Below are 22,847 nucleotides of genomic sequence, written 5' to 3' on the forward strand. Positions count from 1 at the left end.
TTGGCACTGGTAGCTTCGAGAACACTGTCCAACCATCTCGTCCTCTGCCGTCCCCTTCTCCTTGTCCCCTCCATCTTTCCCAACATCAGGGTCTTTTCCAGGGAGTCTTCTCTTCTCATGAGGTGGCCAAAGTATTGGAGCCTCAGCTTCAGGATCTGTCCTTCCAGTGAGCACTCAGGGCTGATTTCCTTAAGAATGCATAGGTTTGATCTTCTTGCAGTCCATGGGACTCTCAAGAGTCTCCTCCAGCACTATAATTCAGAAGCATCAATTCTTCAGCGATCAGTCTTCTTTATGGTCCAGCTCTCACTTCCATATTGGGAAAAACCATAGCTTTAACTATACGGACCTTTGTTGGCAAGGTGATCCTACTGAAAAATCTGTGTGTCTGGCCTTCCTGCTTGCACAGACGACCGTTGCAACCATCATCTCCCCCAAGCAGTAGGAGCCTACAGCTGTTGAAACAAGCCAGGCCCCTTTAAAAATACGAGCTCAGTTGGTGCAGCATGAGACTGTTAACCTCTGAGTTGCAGGTTTGAGCCCCATGCTGGGGAGTCCTGCATTGCAGGGGGTTGAACTATATGTCCCTTGTGGTCCCTTCCAACTCTACAATTCTATGATTCTACTTGGATCTTGGATGGAGCTAACCACCCAGACTCAGCCTGGAGTGAATTGTTGCTTAAGCAACATCCTAAACCTACGCCAGTCTGAGTCCCACATAGACTATCCCATTCCAAATGCCTCACCTGCCTACAAGCACCATCACCTGAAGCAGAACAACAACTGAGGCACAGCTACAGTGGTACCTCGGGTTAAGTACTTAATTCGTACCGGAGGTCCATTCTTAACCTGAAACTGTTCTTAACCTGAAGCACCACTTTAGCTACTGGGGCCTCCTGCTCCTGTCACGCTGCTGGAGCACAATTTCTGTTCTCATCCTGAAGCAAAGTTCTTAAACCGAGGTACTATTTCTGGGTTAGCAGAGGCTGTAACCTGAAGTGTATGTAACCTGAAGCGTCTGTAACCCGAGGTCCCACTGTACTAGCCATTGAAGCACCTTTTTTGGTTTTATCCAATGGATTGCAGTACATTCCAAAAGGTTAGCTAAACTTGTAAATAAGCCTCATTTCACGATGCAGTTTGGCAAATGATCCATGCAGTCATTTCTGCAGACGGTGGGTCAATTCCTACCACTTGTAGCTACAGTTTGCACCAGCGTAGCTTGGAATCCTTGGCTTTATTGAGAAGATATAAGTAGAGAATGAGATATAAAACATGGATGATTATGATTGAAGTACATTCTACCCCAGGGGATCGTGTCACAACTGATGGTTTCATTTATTTTTCGTGTCTCTTTAATGAAAATTCACTCTGCTGGATATTTAGCTAGCCCAAGGAAACTTTTCCATTTGTTATTTATGATGTGTAGAGTTTCTGTTCTGTAGGCTGAAGACGCTATATTTTAGAATGAACCAAGATGCAGATTACTTCTCACTTGACTCTTCTTATTCAATTACTACCTTTTCTCTCCCCCTGTTCCACTTGGCTTGGCAATTGTCCCATTACTTTTAGCAACCATATGCAAGCTATTATTCATGCTAAATGGCCAATAGGGTTTTTTTTTTAAGGTATGAAAAAGTCTGGCTTTTTTCATTTATTTTTAATTTGCTATCAACTCTGTTGCTGTAACTGGTCATCTGACTGTCCAGTTACAAACTTGAATATTTCCGTCTTTACAGCACGAGGTGTAAATTCCAGCTAATATCTATTCCAGTAGGTGTTTCCTGTTTCCTCCTGTGCTTAAAGAGATTTCCCATCCTTTGCTTATTTATTCCGTGTCTCAGCCTTCCAGTAACAAGAGTTCTCCGGGCAGTGTGCAAAATAAAAATAAATCGCAAATACAGTACAGTTCAGATTGAAGAAGATCACTTGATCAAATGATCAATATATATTTTTTAAAAATGAAGCTGTGATGCATTAGAGCAGAGCAGGGATGGAGAACCTGTGACCAGGGATAGTTCAGTTGGTTAGAGCGTAGTAGAAGAGAAGAAGAGTTTGGATTTGATATCCCACTTTATCACTACCCGAAGGAGTCTCAAAGCGGCTAACATTCTCCTTTCCCTTTCTCCCCCACTACAAACACTCTGTGAGGTGAGTGAGGCTTCAGTGAAGTGTGACTGGCCCAAGCTCACCCAGCAGCTGCATGTGGAGGAGCGGGGAAGTGAACCCGGTTCACCAGATTACAAGTCCACCGCTCTTAACCACTACACCACACTGTCAAGGGATAGGAAACTTGCATGGCTTGGCTCCTTTCTGTGAATGATCTCAGATCCCATAAGCACCTAGAATCACAGAATCATAAAAATGTAGAGTTGGAAGGGACCCTGAGGTCACCCTGCATGTGGAGGAGCGGGGAAGTGAACCCGGTTCACCAGATTACGAGTCTACCACTCTGGTAGACTACACCACGCTGGCTCTCATTGTCAGTAGTGCTGACAATGTCAAGGTCATAGAATCGATCCCCATACAGGACAACAGCATATTCCTGCATTGCATGGGGTTGGACTAGATGATCCTTTGGGTCCCTTCCAGGTCTACAGTTTGATGATTCTATTATTCTCTTGGTCCTTGCATGGTTCCATCAGCATAGCCAAAGACAAGGACGGATGAGACTTGCCCAGCAACATCCAGTGGGCTGAAGGTTCCCCATCCTTGGAACAGGGCGTTGGGAAAACAAGCCCAGCGATCATGCTATAAATCACAGCACTGTGTGAAATTGTAAAGGTCTGGCCAGACAAAAGGGTTTTTGCCTAGCATCGGAAAGATATTAAAGCGGGTGCCAAAGTGTGCTTTTTTTGAGGAAGGCTGAAACTGGCACACCAACCTTAGCTGGTAAAAGGCAATCTAAGCCACAGAGGCCACTTATGTCTCAGGTGACAAAGATGGATTGCCTCAAAACTTTGGATCTGACTCCAGAGGATCCTTTAATGTAGTCCTCTCCAGAACAGGCTGAACACGTATCAAACCTGTCTATTGCTTCCCTAGATCCTTCTGCTTTTGGACAGATACCTCAGCATTTTTGGACCCTCTTGCACTCATGTCCTGGTTGTCTACTGTGAGAACAAGATGCTGGACTAGGTGGGCCTTTGGCCTGATCCAGCAGGCCTCTTATTATGTTCTTATAATAACCCCATTCTGGATAGCCTCGGGGTTTGGAGACGAATTTCCCCTGTTCTGGGTCCACTGCCCACCTGTGCCAGTTTTCAGTCACATTGAAGATGTTTAAAGCAACAATCTAATATTTTTTATGAAACATTTTATGGAGTACTGTGTCCAGTTCTGGGCACCACAGTTCAAGAAGCACACTGACAAACTGGAACGTGTCCAGAGGAGGGCAACCAAAATGGTCAAAGGCCTGGAAACAATGCCTTATGAGGAACGGCTAAGGGAGCTGGGCATGTTTAGCCTGGAGAAGAGGAGGTTAAGGGGTGATATGATAGCCATGTTCAAATATATAAAAGGACGTCACATAGAGGAAGGAGAAAGGTTGTTTTCTGCTGCTCCAGAGAAGCGGACACGGAGCAATGGATCCAAACTACAAGAAAGAAGATTCCACCTAAACATTAGGAAGAACTTCCTGACAGTAAGAGCTGTTGGACAGTGGAATTTGCTGCCAAGGAGTGTGGTGGAGTCTCCTTCTTTGGAGGTCTTTAAGCAAAGACTTGACAGCCATATGTCAGGAGTGCTCTGATGGTGTTTCCTGCTTGGCAGGGGGTTGGACTCGATGGCCCTTGTGGTCTCTTCCAACTCTATGATTCTATGATTCTATGAACAATTCCATTGCCATTATTATTAGGTGACAGGGGAAGCTTTAGATAAGAACAGGTCTGTACTAGGCAGTGACTTGCTGGTTGGTATTCTGTAACATTTAGACTAGCCTTTTAATAACTGGGATCACCACACATTGACCTGTGTTCTGTTGAGCTAGAATATGGTGGAAATGGCCTTACCTTTACAAAGAAGCAAACACTCCTTAACAGAACCTTATTGGAGGTTTCATAGAATCATAGAATCTTATAGTTGGATTCTCAAAGGTCATCTTGTCCAACCCTCTACAATGCAAGAATCTCAGGGAAGCATCATGACAGAACCTCTGCTTGGAAACCTTCAAGGAAGAAGAGTCCAAGACCGTTCCACTGTCAAACAGCTCTTACTGTCAGAAAGTCCTTCCTGATGTTCCGTCAGAATCCCCTTACTTGTAACTTGAAGCCATTGGTTTGCGTCCCACCCTTCAGAGCAGGAGAAAACAAGCTTGCTCCATCTTCCATATGACAGCCCTTGAGATATTTGAAGATGGCTGATGTATCTCCTCTCAGCTTCCTCTTTTCCAGGTTCCCTATTGGAATTCAGGTCTCAAACCAATGGCTTCAAGTTACAAGCAAAGAGATTCTGACTAAATATCAGGAGGATCTTTCTGACAGTAAGAATTATTTGACAGTGGAACAGACTCCCTCAGGAGGTTGTGGACTCTCCTTCCTTGGAAGAAGAAGAAGAAGAAGAAGAAGAAGAAGAAGAAGAAGAGGAGGAGGAGGAGGAGGAGGAGGAGGAGGAGGAGTTTGGATTTGATATCCCGCTTTATCACTACCCTACGGAGTCTCAAAGCAGCTAACATTCTCCTTTCCCTTCCTCCCCCACAACAAACACTCTGTGAGGTGAGTGGGGCTGAGAAACTTCAGAGAAGTGTGACTGGCCCAAGGTCACCCAGCAGCTGCATGTGGAGCAGCAGAGACGCAAACCCGGTTCCCCAGATTACGAGTCCACCGCTCTTAACCATTACACCACATTGGCTCTCTTGGAGGTATTTAAGCAGAGGTTGGATGGCTATCTGTCATGGATGCTTTCGTTGTGATTCCTGCGTTGCAGGGGGTTGGACTAGATGATCCTTGTGGATAACTTTCAACCCTAAAATTCTGTGTTTCTGTGATTCACATAGTCATGTCCTCTTCCAGTTAGTTCCCATGGTCTGGCTTGTTGACAGCCAGTGCTGGAAGCCGATCACTAACAGTCAAATGACTCTTACTGCGCTGTACGGGCACGCTGCGCTTAGTGACGGCTGTGAGTGAGGTATTGTGCTGGTACTCTGTACTTGTCTGTTTCTGCCTGCTTTCATTAATGCGCTTGGCCCAAGTACTCGCGCTTCCCTGGAATGGAGTCTGACAGTGCCATTTACTTTCCAAGTGCTGCTGATGCAATCTTACCCGCTAAGATGCAGAGAATCATCAATCACTGCAGGGGAGCATTTGCCACAGCAGTTGCCACAGCAAACAAGAGAGGGGAGCAAGAGGGAGCTGGCATGAACGAGATCTGCCTGCTGGGCCTAATGGTGTTGCCACAGAAGAACAAGGCAGCCACGCCCTTGCCTGGCCTACTGCAGGCATTGATTGATTGCCATTATTTGGAGGACTAAATGCCCCCAGCTATGCACATGGGGGAATGCTCCTGTTGTTAGGTGTAGGACACATATGCGGTAAGCACATCACAACAAAGGTCTCTGTGGTTCGAATATAGTGGACTGCAGTTCCCATCATCTCTGACCATTGGCCATGCTTGGTTCAGGTTGATGCAAGTCGGAGTTCTGCAGTACCTGGAGCACAGGGTCTCCATCCCTGATCTGTCTACTCCAGTACCCTGCTTTCCCCTGAGGCTAGCAAGATACTTCTGGGAAGACCACAAAGGTCTTGCTTTGTTACTGATATACAGCAGCACTTCTTCCAGACCTGGAGATAGGAACTGAGTGCCCTTCAGATGTTGTTGGACTCCAACTCCCATCAGCTTGACCCAGCACAGGCAATAGACAGAGTGGATGGGAACTGCATTACAACAACATTTGGCAGAGCGGGGTGGGTGGGTCTAGGTTGGATACCTGTGCATTTACAGAAGATAAAGGGACCCCTGACTATTAGGTCCAGTCGTGGCCGACTCTGGGGTTGCGGCGCTCATCTCGCTCTATTGGCTGAGGGAGTCAGCGTACAGCTTCCGGGTCATGTGGCCAGCATGACTAAGCTGCTTCTGGCAAACCAGAGCAGCGCACAGAAACGCCGTTTACCTTCCCGCCGGAGCGGTACCTATTTAACTACTTGCACTTTAACGTGCTTTCGAACTGCTAGGTTGGCAGGAGCAGGGACCGAGCAACGGGAGTTCACTCCATCGTGGGGATTTGAACCGCCAACCTTCTGATCGGCAAGTCCTAGGCTCTGTGGTTTAACCCACAGCGCCACCCGCGTCCTGTGCATTTACATAGTAACTGCCTAATAGACCTCTATGAATTTGTCTCATCCCCATCTAATCTAAGTGGGCAGCCATCACCACATCTTCAGGCAATGGAGACCTTAAATTAATTCTGTGCTACGTACCTTATTTTCACTGCCCTGAATCTGTTGTTGGGTGACCCCGAGTTCTAACAAAAAAAGCAAAGGGTCTCCATCCGCTTTGCTCACATTGTGCATCATTTTATAAGCCGGTTCCGTAATAGGCCGATTCCTTCACAAGTTTACTTCAGTATGGTTTGCACCCGTGTAATTGGGCGTAGCGCTGCAACCTCCACCATCTTTCCCCCTAAACTTAAGATGCCTCAAATACTTTAGCCCAGATATGGGGAAACTATACCCCCCCAAAAAAAATGTTTGTTGGACTCCAACTCATATGATCCCTAACCATTGGCCATGCTGGCTGGGTCTGTTGGGAGATGGAGTCCAATAACATCAGGCTCCCCATCCCTGCTTTAGGGATTTTTAAGATGTGGTGGAAAGTAGCATAATCAAATTAACCAAAGCATGGAAAATTCCATATATCTAGGGCCTTGCATATTTGCTGTAGTTGATTTAAAATATATATATCTAGAAAGCCTGGATTCAGTGACCTGTACATGTTATGACAGTAGAGAACATTTGCATAATTCTTGCTACAGGGTTTTAAAGATCAGTTCACACAATTTTATTCTAGTTGTCGGAATGCCACTAAATCCCAACTGCTGTAATTGAAAATTCTCTTGAGCCACCTCTGCTGCTTCCGGAATTTTAGCAGATGTGGCCCACAAACATTCAAGTGTGTCTTGTGGGTGGGTGGGGAATGCTTTCTAAAAATTCTGAAATGAAAGCTTAGATTTTCAGGCAGCTGAATCCTAAACCCAAAACAGTTGTGCCTTGGTTTTCAAAAAGCTTAGTTCTTGAATGTTTTGGCTCCTGAGCGCTGCAAACCTGGAAGTGAGTCTTCCGGTTTGCGAACTATTTTTGGAAGCCGAATGTCCGACGGGGCTTCCATGGCTTCCAATTGGCTGCAGGAGCTTCCCGTAGCCAATCAGAAGCTGCGCTTTGGTTTCTGAATGTTTTGGAAGTCGAACGGACTTCCGGAACAGATTCCGTTCGACTTCCGAGGTACGACTGTATGATGATTTGTGTTTTCCTGTGCTGCTGTGGAATTGCAAGATAAACACAGCCTTTCATAAGCATGCCCATAGAATTTGTGATCACTTATCAGAAGGGTTTGAAAGCGCTCAGAGCTCTTCAGTATATATGTGTAACGATTCAGCGGCTGAAATCTCTTTTAAGAACAATATTAAATAACTATCAGGCCTCAATTGAGTGCTAAATTGGATACCGGTTCGCTGTGGACTTGTGACACCGAGAGACAGAATACAGGAGCCAGGAAGAAACATGTCAACCGTGGATGTACAATGTGACACTTTAAAGAGTTGAATTATACAGCGTTAAGTATGTTTCTAGTTTAGCGATAAAGGATTACACTGGGAAAAATGTAGAGGCCGTTGAGAATAAGTGTAAGAGAAGGGACCTCAAATTAATTGGTGTTGCAGAAAAGAACAGTTGACATTGAAACAGCTAATAACTAATAATGGTAAGGACTTGTTGGGAAAGTTTCTTCCACCCTTGAAAAGTGGAGAGAAGCTGTGCAGAATACTAAGATGTGTTTTCTATACAGTGGCCTCTTTTCCATTGCGAGGTGGAATCTTTGAAGTCTGAAATTAAAGCCCGATCCTCAGGAAGAGCTGGGCGGCAAGTTCCTCATGTACATGGGTACCCAACAGGCTCTTGCATCCATAATGTGCCACTTGGAGAGTTGACATGGGGATGGTCAATTGGGCCCACATTCCCACCGCTCATTTAAACCCTGTGATATGCTACGATATGAAAACAAATAATTCTGAAAACTGAATTCCGTTAAGGGTGCTGAGGGTTATTCGCCTTACAGAGCTACAGTTTCTGAAGTCCACGTGAAAAGGGATTGTGTGCCCTCCGACATGCCACAGAGGAAAACTGGGGTGCACGTTTTTGGGGACCTTGCTTCTGCATGAGTCACATGACCCATGTGAGAGCATGAACCCTCCCCCCCCAAAAAATGTGTGTCTTTCAGAGTTGCAATCTCTCAGGAGCCAGGTGACTCATGCAAGGACACGGGCCCCCAAAACAGGGTGTCCCGATTAAATCAGGACAGTTGAGAAGTATGGGGTTCATAGTTAAGCAGCCCTATCAGGGCAGTAGGGGGTCTCCTCTCAGAATCTGTAACAGAATTCCCATAATTCCTTGGGGGAATGTAGCCTAGGAGTTTGTGGGCCCAAGCTGGATCCAACTGTTAATAATAATAATAATAATAATAATAATAATAATAATAATAATTTATTTATACCCTGCCATCTGGCTGGGTTTCCCCAGCCACTCTGGGTGGCTTCTAACAAAATATTAAAATACAGTGGTCTGTTAAACATTAAAAGATTCCCTACCCAGGGCTGCCTTCAGATGTCTTCTGAAAGTCTGGTAGTGGTTGTCCTCTTTGACATCTGGTGGAAGGGCGTTCCACAGGGCGGGTGCCACTGCCGAGAAGGCCCTCTGCCTGGTTCCCTGTAACTTGGCTTCTCGCAGTGAGGGAACCGCCAGAAGGCCCTCGGCACTGAACCTCAGTGTCCGGGCTGAATGATGGGGGTGGAGACGCTCCTTCAGGTATACTGGGGTGAGGCTGTTTAGGGCTTTAAAGGTCAACACCAACACTTTGAATTGTGCTCAGAAACGTACTGGGAGCCAATGTAGGTCTTTCAAAACAGGTGTTATGTGGTCTCGGCGGCCGCTCGCAGTCACCAGTCTAGCTGCTGCATTCTGGATTAGTTGTAGTTGCAGTTTCCGGGTCACCTTCAAAGGTAGCCCCACACAGAGCGCATTGCAGTATAAAGTGGGATCTCACCCTAGAGCAGGAGGGAGGGGGGACCTTTTGGAACCTGAGGACTACCTTCCCTCACAACCAACCTGCTGGGTTCCAGTAATGGCAGTTGTGGCCAGGCTCACACCTCTCGCCCTCCAGGTAAACAAGAGCTGTTGTTATAACAGTTCAAGGGCACATATAATCCAGTGAAAGCCCACCTCAGAAGGCCTGCTCCCAAGTGCCCCTCACTCCAAAGTACAGCAGGGGGCACCAAGAGAGAGAGAGCCTGTTCTGTGTTGGGTGTCCTGTTTGCTGAATGCTTTCCTTAATGCAGGGCTTTAAATTCTGGGCTATAGCTGCCATTGTCCCTTACCATTGATCCTGTGGACTAGGACGGACAAGGCCATATCCTTGCTTTAAACCAATAGCATTTAACAGTTTCAAAGGTGGGACTGACCCACCTTTAGTCCAGCTAGGGTTTCACTTCTCAGTTTTCCAGCCTATATTTATATGGCAGCTTCATTGCAGTCTCTGGTCAGCTGCATCTCCCATCAGTTGAAAACCAGTACTGTAAATCAGTCTTCCTCAACCTGATGCCTTCTGAATCCTTTGGACCAGGGGTCTGCAACCCGCGGCCCCGGAGCCGCATGTGGCTCTTTTACACCTTTGCCGCAGCTCCGGGGTGGATACTAGCGAGAGGAGGAGGCGCATTGTGCGCCCCGACACTCCCCACTGTGGCGGGCGCTGTACTGGCTGTGACGTCGCATGGGGGCGGTGCGTGTGCCCACCCGCTACATTGTAAGGGGCATGTACACTGGTCACTGCATTGAAAGGGGGCATGTACGCTGGTCACTGTTTTGAAGGGCAGTGAAGAACACACACACACAAAAAGGTAACTTGTTAATTTAACGTTTATTTCTATGAGGAGGAGTAATTCTGAGGGGTCAAAGAAAGAAATAATAAAAAAGTGACAAAAAGGTTATTTTTATAATGACGAGTTTTGCGGCTCCCAGTTTTTTTTTCTTCAGAAACTGGTCCAAGCGGCTCTTTTTGTCTTAAAGGTTGCAGACCCCTGCTTTGGACGATAACTCCCATCGTCTTTCGCCATTCACCACACTGGCTGGAGCTGATAGGAGATGCCCCTCCTCTTAAAACACACAGACCCCCCCCCCCCAAAAAAAACCTCTCACCTTTCACCTACTCTGAAGTCTTTTAAGCCCCAGGCAAAGACTTTATTCTCTCTGTCTTCTTACCATTTTTCTAATATTTTAGACATGTTATTTTAGTCCCTGTGGAATTCTGACAGTGATTAGTATTACTGGCACGGTGGTCCCTGTTCTTAGAGGTTTGCGAAGATGCTGAAATCGCTTTCGTTAAGGGTTTCTGTTTTGTTTTTAAGGCCCTATTATGTACTGCATTTTGAACGTAATTGGGTATTTTAATTGTTTTATGGTTTATTGTACATCGTCACCTAGAGGCTTTCACACGAGGCGACAAATGAAACGAAATAAGTGCAGGGATGCCGTTCGCAGCCCCTGCACAGTTTGTGCCCTCGCATGTTCAGCTGAAAGCCTGAGCAGAAACATCCCCCTTGACCACTTGAGGTCTTAACTCATCTGGACGCCCAAGTCTCAGAGACCGGCTACCCCTGGGTTAGCAGATAAACCTTAGTCTGTGGGAAAGCAGGCTTTGTGGAGGAGACAAACATCTTGAGGGGAGATTGAGAGCAAGCAGGAATTGAGCTTACAGTTAAAGTGTAAGAAATGAAGAGGGAGTGTGGGGCATCAGTTGTTAAGGAGTATGCAACGGAATAGAACAAGTAGTGGAAGAAAAACGTAGCACAGTGGTACCTCTTCCATAGCTGTCAACCTTCAGATTTGAAAATAAGGGATCAGCAGCCTCACCTGTCCCGGGGACAGTCTACAGGATATCTAACAATCCGGGATAGCAGCGGGAAATGATGCTGGAATAAGGGAATTTCCTGCAAAAAAAGGGGGAGGTTGACAGCTATGACCTCTTCTTGTGTTCACCTCCGGTTACGTATCCTTCGGGATACGCACGCGGCAAACCCGGAAGTAATTTTCTGGGTTTCACCCTGCATGCGCAGAAGTGCTTTATTGTGCCGTGCGCATGTGCAGAACAGCAACCTCCAGTTACCGAAACCTCGGGATCCAACCGGAGCTCCGGAACAGACTCCATCCGCAACCGGAGGTACCACTGTACAGGGTCAGCCCAAAGCATTTTGGCACCTGAGGTGGGCCCCAAAATGCTGTTCCCTTCACTGCCTTCTTATTGCTTACCAGGGCCATCACTCTCTTAGGAGAGTTGTAGGGTCTCCTTAAAGGGCCCACAACTGATTCTGCAGTCCCATGGGGGAGGAGTTCAATTAATTTTGCATTTGAAGGCAAACCGAAGCACAGCCATCCTTCAAAATTCACACTTCTCCAGATTTTGCAATGCAGGCAACCTGTACAACAATGCATATATGAGAGTGCATCAACATGCATATATTGCCAAAAATAACACACACAAATCCATTATATCAGGGTGAATTGGGTATATTAGTTAAAACTGCAAACAAATACATGTTTATTAGGAGAAATTCGCACTAAAATGATAATGAATTTTCATGAGGATTTTTATTTTATCTTAATGTGAATTGTTGGGGGAATGTGGGGAACTGAATTTAAGGCAGATTTTCCCATCCCTAATCACATTTTCCTCCATGGCTGCGGAGAGAAGCTGTAAGGAAGTCATCCTTAGAGTCTGGGAGCATTGGGAGAGCCACATCCTCAGACCAGGAAGGGTGACTGGTGAGTCACCAGGCAGACACTGGGACCCTGAGGCAAGGAACTTGACACTTGGTGGCCGTGACTCACTGCACGAGTTCCTGGGAACTCTCAGCTTCCATGCAGTGAATCATTCATGTGCAGCCGTTCACCATTTGGAACAGAATTTCCACTTATTGCGCTTGTATGGGTTACAGAGTTCAAGAACGCATGCTAAGAAGCCAAGGTACCCGGTCTCAGCCCCAACTCAAAGCCAAGGGAGACAGAGGCGTCTGAGCAAGGCAGCAGTCCCTGCCCACAACATCTGCATATAGGAATTGCTCTCAAACTGTCTTCTCTCTACAACACCATGCATTAGGATGCAAACGTAGGCTGTTGTTGTTTAGTCATTTAGTCATGTCTTACTCTTTGTGGCCCCATGGACCAGAGCACGCCAGGCACTCCTGTCTTCCACTGCCTCCTGCAGTTTGGTGCTGGTAGCTTCGAGAACACTGTCCAACCATCTGGTCCTCTGTTGTCCCCTTCTCCTTGTGCCCTCCATCTTTCCCAACATCAGGGTCTTTTCCAGGGAGTCTTCTCTTCTCATGAGGTGGCCAAAGTCTTGGAGCCTCAGCTTCACGATCTGTCCTTCCAGTGAGCATTCAGGGCTGATTTCTTTCAGAATGGATAGAGTCCATGGGACTCTCAAGAGTCTCCTCCAGCACCATAATTCAAAAGCATCAATTCTTCGGCGATCAGCCTTCTTTATGGTCCAACTCTCACTTCCATACATCACTATTAAGAAAAGCATAGCTTTAACTATACGGACCTTTGTTGGCAAGGTGATGTCTCTGCTGGCAATAACTCTGAGCCTGTAGGTTTTCTCCTGTTAAGAGTCTGCCAAGTTCTTTCTGCCCACTGAAAGACCAGCCTTTTTGAAATCAAAAGTTGGCCGTCCTAATGGAGATGCTTTCAAGTGGTCTCTGTGCATCCCACTGGCTCATGTGAAGACACATCTACAAAACAACATTGGGTGGGGTGTGTTTTGTAACAGGCTCTCCAGGATGTGGGAAGATGAGGAAGAAATACAAGTGAAAAAGGCCTCCACGCCCCTTGGTCCTGAAGGTAGTCTTGGGCAGAGAGGACCTTCCACCCTGATTTCCCTACTACCCACCAAGACATGCCCACTGTGTCATCACTCATTATCCACAAGTTCCAGACTAGGACTCTGGTCATTCAGTTAAAGAAATCTTAGTGATGGATCAAATGAGTTTTGCAATGCAATCCTATGCCTTTTTAGGAATAAGTCACTTAAGAATAAGTTACTCAGAGCTCAGTAGGGCTGATGCCCAGGAAAGAGCCGCCTCAGTCCTATACATGTCTGCTAAGATGTAAACACAGAAGTAGGTCTCATTGAGTCTAATGAGGCTTACTTACAGGTAAGTGGGTCTAGAACTGCAGCCTTAATTACTTAAAGCAGCATAAACTTGCATATGAGTAAAATAACCGTGCAAACTTTGATTTTAGATGGTGTGCTTTGGTTGGCACGTCTTTCAATTTACTGGGCAAATATTTGTCAACTGACCAATCAATTGGCCATGTATTTGATGGCTGTCAAATCTTATCAAAAGTTCCATAAAGTCATGATGCTGATTAGCCTGCTGTTCCTTAGCAGAAGTGCCTTTTAAGACTACTACTTTTTTTAAGTTAGTTGCTGTTCCTTTGCTTTATTTCTGTTTTAATTTCCTTTTTTTAAATAACATGTAGGCTGGCCCTGGTGTTCTAGGATAAAAGCCAAGGAGAAGAATTGCTCAGTGAATCATTCATATTTATAGAAACCTTACCTAACATTCTTAAAAGTTATAATAATTTATGGGAGGGGATTAAAAAGTTTATGTTGTCTCCGAAAGCTACCTTATCTGTGTGTTGTTGTTTTTTCAATTAGCAAAAATTAATATAATAATTCATACTTTGATTTGTATGTTGCTTTAGCACAAAAATAATCACGCTCAAAGCAGCTTACAAGAAAGAAAACTGAAATACATCTCAAAATCATCCACCACAAGAACAATTTCAAGATAAGATTAAAAAAAAAAAAAACAATAACATAACAGCAAATGTAACAACATGCAAGGAATGCGGGTGGCGCTGTGGGTTAAACCACAGAGCCTAGGACTTGCCAATCAGAAGGTTGGCGGTTCGAATCCCTGTGATGGGGTGAGCTCCTGTTGCTCGGTCCCTGCTCCTGTCAACCTAGCAGTTCAAAAGCATGTCAAAGTGCAAGTAGATAAATAGGTACCGCTCTGGCGGGAAGGTAAACGGCGTTTCCGTGCGCTGCTCTGGTTCGTCAGAAGTGGCTTAGTCATGCTGGCCACATGACCCAGAAGCTGTACACCGGCTCCCTCGGCCAATAAAGAGAGATGAGCGCCACAACCCCAGAGTCAGCCACAACTGGACCTAATGGTCAGGGCTCCCTTTACCTTTACCTTTAACAACATGCAAAGAACATTTCAGTGCTATAAATACAACAGCATTCACATTAACAGCACCACATCTCCTGGCAATAGCAAAAATAGCAAGGGGTTTTGACAGTTTCACCTTGGTCCTGGAAACACCCCTCCCATGCTATTGCTCATAGAATCTCTCCTGCAGCAACTTGCTAACCTTGCGAATAAAGTGTTGGGTAGCTGGAAACATTTTTCCCATGCTGATGCTGCAGGCTGTTGATTGTTGAAGTATTTTTAATTGCAAGTTAATGCTTTAAAAATTACTGATTTTGCAACATTTGAACTTTCCCCCCTCCCCCATGACTCAAATGCCTTGCCCTCTGGTGCGTTGCGTGTCATAGCTGGTGCCGAATTAGAACAGCCATTCTCTCCACTGTGAGAATAGGGAAGAGGAGGAAATGCCCCTTCTAAGATTCCTCCTGCGGTTGTTGCTAAGTACTTATATTTATTTTAAAAAATTAACCTATTAAAAAAAATAATTGCCCAGTAAATGAAAAAATGCTTTCTGTCAATTAATAAAGCTTGCAAAAAGATGGTTAAGTCCTAAGCTTCCAGGAAGGGCAGGCAGGCAGTCTGTTGGACGCTGCTGGTTTTCCTCTCCTCTTTCAAAGAAAGGGACAATCATAGAATTGTAGGGTTGGAAAAGACCCTGTGGATCGTCTAGTAGCCCAAACCCGCCCCCCCCCATGGAAAAATATGCAGCTATCCCATACAGGGATTGAACCTGCAATCTTGGCATCATCAGCACCATACTCTAACCAACTGAGCTATCTAGGCTGAGAAGTCAGAGAGTTTTTCCAGTGCAGCAACTGTTCTGGGGGGGCATGTCTGGGGAAGATAGGGTTTGCTGGTTCCAAACCCTCTTGTCCCCCAGGCATTTCTCTGGAATAGGGGGGGGGGGGATTATGCCAGCCCTGGGATTGGCATGGTTATTTCCCCTTTCATTGAGTGAAGGTAACAAGCCCAAGTCAAATGGTTGAGTTCAATGGGGATGACTCCAAAATAAGTACGTATAGACTGGAAACATACATAGGAAGGCTGCCTTATATCCAATTAGACCATCTGTCAGTCTTGCTTGCACAATTCAAAGTGTTGGTGCTGACCTTTAAAGCCCTAAACGGCCTCGGTCCAGTATATCTGAAGGAGCGTCTCCACCCCCATCATTCAGCCTGGACACTTAAGCTCCAGCACCAAGGGCCTTCTGGCGGTTCCCTCGCTGCGAGAAGCCAAGTTACAGGGAACCAGGCAGAGGGCCTTCTCGGTAGTGGCACCCGCCCTGTGGAACGCCCTCCCACCAGATGTCAAAGAGAAGAACAACTACCAGACTTTTAGAGGACATCTGAAGGCAGCCCTGTTTAGGGAAGCTTTTAATGTTTGATGCATTACTGTATTTTAATGTTTTGTTGGAAGCCGCCCAGAGTGGCTGGGGAAGCCCAGCCAGATGGGCTGGGTATAAATAATAAATTATTATTATTATTGTCAACACTGACTGGCAGCAGCTGCCCTGGATTTCTGGCCAAAGTCTTCCCAAACCCTAAATGGAGACATCAGTAATTGAGGGGGAGGGGGGCTTTTGCATGCAAAGAATGTGCAGGTACTTGCAGGAAGCAAATTGCTTTAAAAGGGCAAAGCAGAGTCAGGACTAGAAGGAGAGAGTCAAGAAGAGGAAAATGGAGTTGTGTGGCTTTGAGTTTCTGCTGCTTAGTGCAGGTTTTATGATGCAATAGCCCTTTGATAGTAGTCTATGCCAACCAGGATGCATTTAGGCTATTACCGTAGAACTAGGAAGGAAAAGTACTGGGCAGGGATTTTATATATAATTATATGTGTAATAAACCACTTTTATATTTCATCAGCGGCAGCTAACTGAGAACACCCGTAAGCTCAGAACTAGCAATCTACTATTTTAAGATATCCCAGAGCAAGTTAATTTTAGAGTTGGTGCTTTGTAATTTTAACTAGAGCATTGCATCGTTGGAGGATTTCACTTTTTTTTTACAGTGTTTTACGAAGGGAAACTCGTGATTATCTAGGGAGCAGAAACATCTCCAATTTTTATGCACGTGCCTGGAGGAGGATGGGGGTTCCAGCAGACAGCCATCACCTGGGGGGCAAATGAGCCCTATGTCTGACCCAGGTAAAGACGGAACCATCCAAAATGCATGCTATATAGCAGCAGTTCTCATCCAGTGTGCTGTGACACCCCGGGTTGCCTTGAATGATGGTCAGGGATGCCATGGGCAACACTGGTCTCTGTCCCTCTTTCTTTCCTTCCCTCCCTCCTCTAATGCCCTCTCGCATCTCTGCCTCCCAAAGGCTTGCACAGCTGTTAGTTGCAGCAGCCCTGGCTATAAACTCCCTAGGCCAATGGTGCCTCTGGGGCTGGCTGGGGAGGCTGTGCTTCCCAGTCCCTTGTGGGGCATTGTAAGGAAGAACCTCACTTTGGGGCAGGGGGGCAGCTCAGAGAAACCTCTGCTATATAGTAGGGATGGAGAACCAGATGTTGCTGGACTGCAGTTCCCATCATCCCCCACCGCTGCCTATGCCAACGAGGGTTTGTGGGAATGTTCAGGGAAGCACGAGAGGATATATTGTTTAATGATATTCTTCCTAACTTGCATTATGTCTTAGCAGAGTTTAAACATTCCCCCTTAAACACACTGTGGTTTGCTTGTTGCAGGCTCGTCTGAACCTCTCTATAAAGTGGTACCTCAGGTTACATACGCTTCAGGTTACATACTCCGCTAACCCAGAAATAGTGCTTCAGGTTAAGAACTTTGCTTCAGGTTGAGAACAGAAATCGTGCTTCGGCAGCGCGGCGGCAGTAGGAGGCCCCATTAGCTAAAGTGGTGCTTCAGGTTAAGAACAGTTTCAGATTAAGTACAGACCTCCGGAACGAATTAAGTAATTAACCCGAGGTACCACTGTATAAGATTCCTGGTAAGATCCCTTCTTGTCCCTCTTAAAAAGAATAGCACGACAATCTTATTAAAGTCAATATAAAAGTAGTTTACTCACATTAATTCAGTTCACAGTTAGATCCCTGAAGGCAGACTTAGGTTACAAAAGTATATATACATGTGGAACTATCCCATAAGGGAGTTAGTCCCAAGTGACTGCAGACAGGCAGTCACTTCTGCTCACACATAGAAAAACAAAATGGAGAAGAGGAGCAAAAGAAGGAGGTGTCCAGGTTAGGCCATGCTCACCTCTAGTCACATGCAGAGGAAGTTTGTCCCAACTCAGGAAGAAACAGGAAGTTTTCTCCTGGCTGGTACAAAGCATTCCCTAGCATGTCCACTCTAGGAATGTTGTACTTGACTGCTATGTGTTTCACATCCCAGAGGGTTGATGGGTGTTATAGTCCAACAACATGTAGAGGGGCCACCACTGCTTACCTGTGCTGGGAAGTTGATCACAACTTCAGGGTGATAGCAAATCTCTTTAGAAACACTTCTAACATTTTAGAATTGGGATAGCTTTTCCGGAGAATGCCCCATCTGTCACAGCCACCCACCCTCTGCAAGAATTCACCATGATCTGAGTTGAAAGCATATAAGGAACGAAATGGAAGAGTCACATCAACATTTAGGCTAACTAGACATTAGGCTTAAATCATAGCCGTACTGGGGATTTACAGCCACTTTCAAATCTGGCTGGTTAAAGGAGTGTGCCAGGTGTGAGGCTATACTTCTAAATGCAGCCAAATTCAACTTGACATCATGTCTATAAAGCTGACTTTATCGCCTAGCCTGCTAACATATTTGGGTCTGCATGCCAAGTCTGATGACACAAAGTGCTGGAGTACAGTGCATCTTACACTTTTATTTCACTGCCTAAAATCTTGTTGCTCTGGAGATTTTCTTTTCTTTTCTTGTTAGCCTGGCTGGGCTGTGCAGTCAGCAGTCCTTCAGAACATTTTAATTGCAAGGAGCTTGTGGAGGCATAAATAATCCCTCTCGTTTTATTCTCACAAGCTGGTGAACCAGGTGAGAAAAAGATAAAGAGCAATTGGCCCAGGATTGCTCAGTGAACTTTAGAGCTGAATAGCAGGGCTGGTGGGAAACTTGGGATAGTACAGGTGTTGTTGGACTCCAACTCCCAGAATTCCTGACCACTAGCTATGCTGACTGGCGCTGATGGGAGTTGTAGGCCAACAACAGCTGGAGTGCCACATGTTCCCTGTCCTCGCTGTAGGAGAGCTTCTTTTGGGATGCTGCTGGTAGCAGGTGGCAAGACCATGGTGCAAACAGCGTGGTGTAGTGGTTAGAGTGCTGGGAGACCAGGGCCACGAAGCTCAGTGGGTGATCTTGAGACAATCACTTATTCTCAGCCTAATCTACCTCGTGCGGTTGGTGTGAGGATAAAATGGGGAGGAGGTGTCAGGAACTGGTCAAGCATAGGTCTGCAATAAAACAATGAAGCACCCAGTGTAAGTGAAGTCAACTCTTTATTCAAGAAACAAAAAACAGCTCAGTCCTAGGGGGCACAGCAAGCCTTCCCAGTAGGTCTTTCTTCAATGAAGCAGTTGTGAGGATTGAAGCGCTCCGCCTTCCTACCGTTCTCTAAGGCTCCTCCCTGGTTCCTTTCCCAGCAGCCTAAGGCTCTGTTGTCTTGTTTCTCATTGATCCTGCTTTATCTTTGTATTCTGGCCCCCTCCTGCCCCTTGAGTGTGGACTGCTCTCTGCCACAGCCTCTCCCTGCTCACTAAACCTTGCCGCCTCTTCAGCTCCCAACACCTCCTCCTCCTTCCAGTCTTCTCCCTCTTCTCCCTCTAACCACTTAGTGTCGTTCCACCACCAGTCCTCAGGCTCTAAGCCTTCTTCCTGTGGGGGGTTCCCCAGCAAGTGCCTCGCACCAGTCCTCTGCTTCATCCAGCCCATGACAGGAGGAGATATATGCCTTGGAGGAGAAGGTGGGATATTAATGCAATCAATAAATAAACAGAGCCAGCTCTTTGTAGCCAAAGAGATTCAACAGGCAGCCTCCTTTGTGGATGGGTGGCTTGAGAATTAAATTGATTTCCTTCATTTTCCACACCACATCAGCAGTTTTTTCATGGCACACCAGCACCCCATGGTAGACAGCATGGAAATGACTAGCAGGATGTTCCCATTGCTCTTGCTCAGACAGAGGGTTGCTGAGCACATAAGGTTCAATTAGGCTTTCTGTTTTCAGTGGTTCTCAACCTGTGGGTCCCCAGATGTTGTTGGACTACAGCTCCCATCATCCCTGAGCTCTGGCCTTGCTAACTAGGGGTGAAGGGAGTTGTAGTTCAACAACATCTGGGGACCCACAGGTTGAGAAAGGCTGGTTTAAAAACTTCCGACTCCACTAGTGGGATGAAGTTGGGGAAAGAGGGTGGAATGGCAGTATGGGAGTTCTTGGGGTTTACGTATCCCAGTTCACGTATCTACATATTCCAACTTTTTGGAGCATGCAGTCAGGAACAAAGTTGGGCAAAGTTTATGCCAGTTAGAAATCTACACAGAAAAGCAACCATGGGAAGCTAATTCTCAGGAACAGTGCAAACGTTTTCTCTCCCCCTGGAACAAATCACACATTTTAGATGACCCACAGTTTGAAAACCATGTTTTGAACGGGGAACTCCCCCCCCCCCCAAGCTTAGCAGTTTACCATTTATGCTGCCCTGCAGGTGGGAGATTGAATTCACTCTTGACTGAAGGAATGTGAGATTGGGACTGGGGCTGAGAACATCCTTGTTCCCAAATTCAGCCAGTCACTTGTTTCCCTGCTCCTTGTCACTGTAATAGCCATCTTGCCTGAGCACCTCACAATTCCAGGTTCTCCTACAGGGATATGAAGAAAGAGTGGGCTGAGAACTAAGAGTACTCTGTGTGCTGCTTGTGAGCATCCCATAGGCTGCAATCCATACTCTAACCAGAATGGACTTGCAGGATTCATAGCATAATAAAATTGGAGGTGGGGGCAGACGTTCATCCATTACTGAAATTGTATTGGATTATTATTATTTTTAAACAGTGGCGTAGCGTGGGGGGTGCAGGGGGGGCCAGCCGCACCAGGTGCAACATTTGGGGGGGGGGCGCGCTCTCTGCCCCTACCTGGCTCACTCACTCTCTCTCACTGCAGTGCTGGCTGTGCGAATCCGATCCGAGCCACCGGGTCGCCGCCCACTGTCGAGGGGGGGTGCCAGGCGTGCGGTGCGGAGAGAGAGCGAGGGACTATCTGGGGGAGGGACAGTGCAGCGGGGGGTGCAAATTACTTGCCTTGCCCCGGGTGCTGACAACCCACGCTACGCCACTGTTTTTAAAGGAGATAAAGCATTTGATAAACCAATAGGTGTCTGGTTAGTCACTGTGTGAATGAGGATACTGGACTGTGTGTACCCTTTTCCTGGGCAGCAGGACCTTCGTATGTTCTTGTTTTCTGAAATTGCATAAACACAGACAAACTGCACTTTGGAACTGCACATGCTTATCTCCTAGCTCTCATAAAAAGTTCTACTTCCACTGTCAGAGGGAGTTTCCTGGGAGCCACAAGTGAGGAGAACGCTGCTTTGGGCTTCACATGGGTATCTGGTTGGCCACTGTGAGAACAAGATGCTGAACAAGATAGGCCTTTTGGACTCACAGCTGTCCATGGAGGCACAGGGCAGCTGTCTACCAGCTCCATCTGATACACAGGCTGAGACCCTACCTGCCCACAGAATATCTCACGAGAGTGGTGCATGCTCTAGTTATCTCCCTCTTGGACTACTGCAATGCGCTCTACATGGGGCTACCTTTGAAGGTGACCCAGAAACTACAACTAGTCCAGAATGTGGCAGCTAGACTGGTGACTGGGAGTGGCCACCAAGACCATATAACACCGGTCCTGAAAGACCTACATTGGCTCCCAGTACATTTCCGAGCGCAATTCAAAGTGTTGGTGCTGACCTTGATGTTTTAATGTATTTTTAATCTTTTGTTGGAAGCCGCCCAGAGTGGCTGGGGAAACCTGGCCAGATGGGCGGGGTATAAATAATAAATTATTATTATTATTATTATTATTATTACTTTGATCTGAGCCTTCTCTTGCTGTTCTGTGTTGTACTTTGGAATTCCCTGAAGTGTTGGATGCAAAAGGTGATCTGGCATTTCCTGGCCGTTAATTTACTGGCTCATTTGTCTGCCCTTCCCTTCCCTAGCTGAGTTCCACAATAAACAGGGATAGGTATAGGTGACAGGACCAGAAGAAGAACAGAAGGTTCTCTTGTTAATAATAATAATAATAATAATAATAATAATAATAATAATTTCTTTATTAGCCACTCTGGGCAGCTCCCAATCAAATATTAAAAACACAATACAGCATTAAACATTAAAAACTTCCCTAAACAGGGCTGCCTTCAGATGTCTTTTAAAAGTAGGATAGTTGCTTATATCCTTGACATCTGATGGGAGGGCGTTCCACAGGGCGGGCGCCACTACCGAGAAGGCCCTCTGCCTGGTTCCCTGTAACGTCACTTCTTGCAGTGAGGGAACCGCCAGAAGGCCCTCGGCGCTGGATCTCAGTGTCCGGGCTGAATGATGGGGGTGGAGACGCTCCTTCAGGTATACAGGACCGAGGCCGTTTAGGGCTTTCAAGGTCAGTACCAACACTTTGAATTGTGCTCGGAAACATGCTGAGAGCCAATGCACATCTCTCAGGACCGGTGTTATATGGTCCCGGCGGCCACTCCCAGTCACCAGTCCAGCTGCCGCATTCTGAATTAATTGCAGTTTCCACCAGGGAATGGTATGCCAGAGATCTCTGGGTTGCGATTAAAAACCCCTTTTTGCATTTGCCAGCACCATTAGAGAGACTGAGAGAAGTGAGCTGATGTCGGGTGTCTTAAAAGGGCAGCAAATTTCTGGTTATTTCATTTCTTTCTTGTCTCATTTTTACTGCTGAGGAGGGCAAGAGGGAGGCACTTGGGGGATTTTTCTGCCTCACACGCCAAAATAATTTCACCCTATTTTGGAACTATGAACTTGATTTGGTAAGAGGGCATCATTTGCGGCTCCCATCTCGGCAAACAAGCCAGACCTGTGAGCAATTGTATTTTCAAAACTTCTGGGAAGGCATTCTGGGTGCCACCAGGGCTGGCTGTGATCTCACCATCTTCTCCTGAGCTGCAGAGAAATCGAAATTCACATGCATCTCACAAATCACACCCTTTCGCTCTGCACAAACACTGCTGGCATCCGATAACCCTTTGGAAGAATGCTAGTGTTTCTAAGGAGTAAGGGGAGAGTATTAGTCGATGGGAGAGGGCCGTAGTTCAGTGGCAGGGGCTTGCAGGAGCTCCCAGGTGGAGTATTCTCTGAAATCCTGGACAGTTGCTGCTGGTCAGTGTAGACAA

General features: G+C 46.4%; 1 protein-coding gene across 7 annotated transcripts in view; it reads left to right on the forward strand.

The window, feature by feature from the left end:
• The window catches only part of SAMD12 (sterile alpha motif domain containing 12), a 209,992-nt gene that overhangs the window by 162,688 nt on the left and 24,457 nt on the right, over positions 1-22,847 (forward strand). The window lies entirely within an intron of this gene.

Source organism: Podarcis tiliguerta (assembly GCF_965153285.1).
Source record: "Podarcis tiliguerta genome assembly, chromosome: 7".
Classification (NCBI taxonomy): domain Eukaryota; kingdom Metazoa; phylum Chordata; class Lepidosauria; order Squamata; family Lacertidae; genus Podarcis; species Podarcis tiliguerta.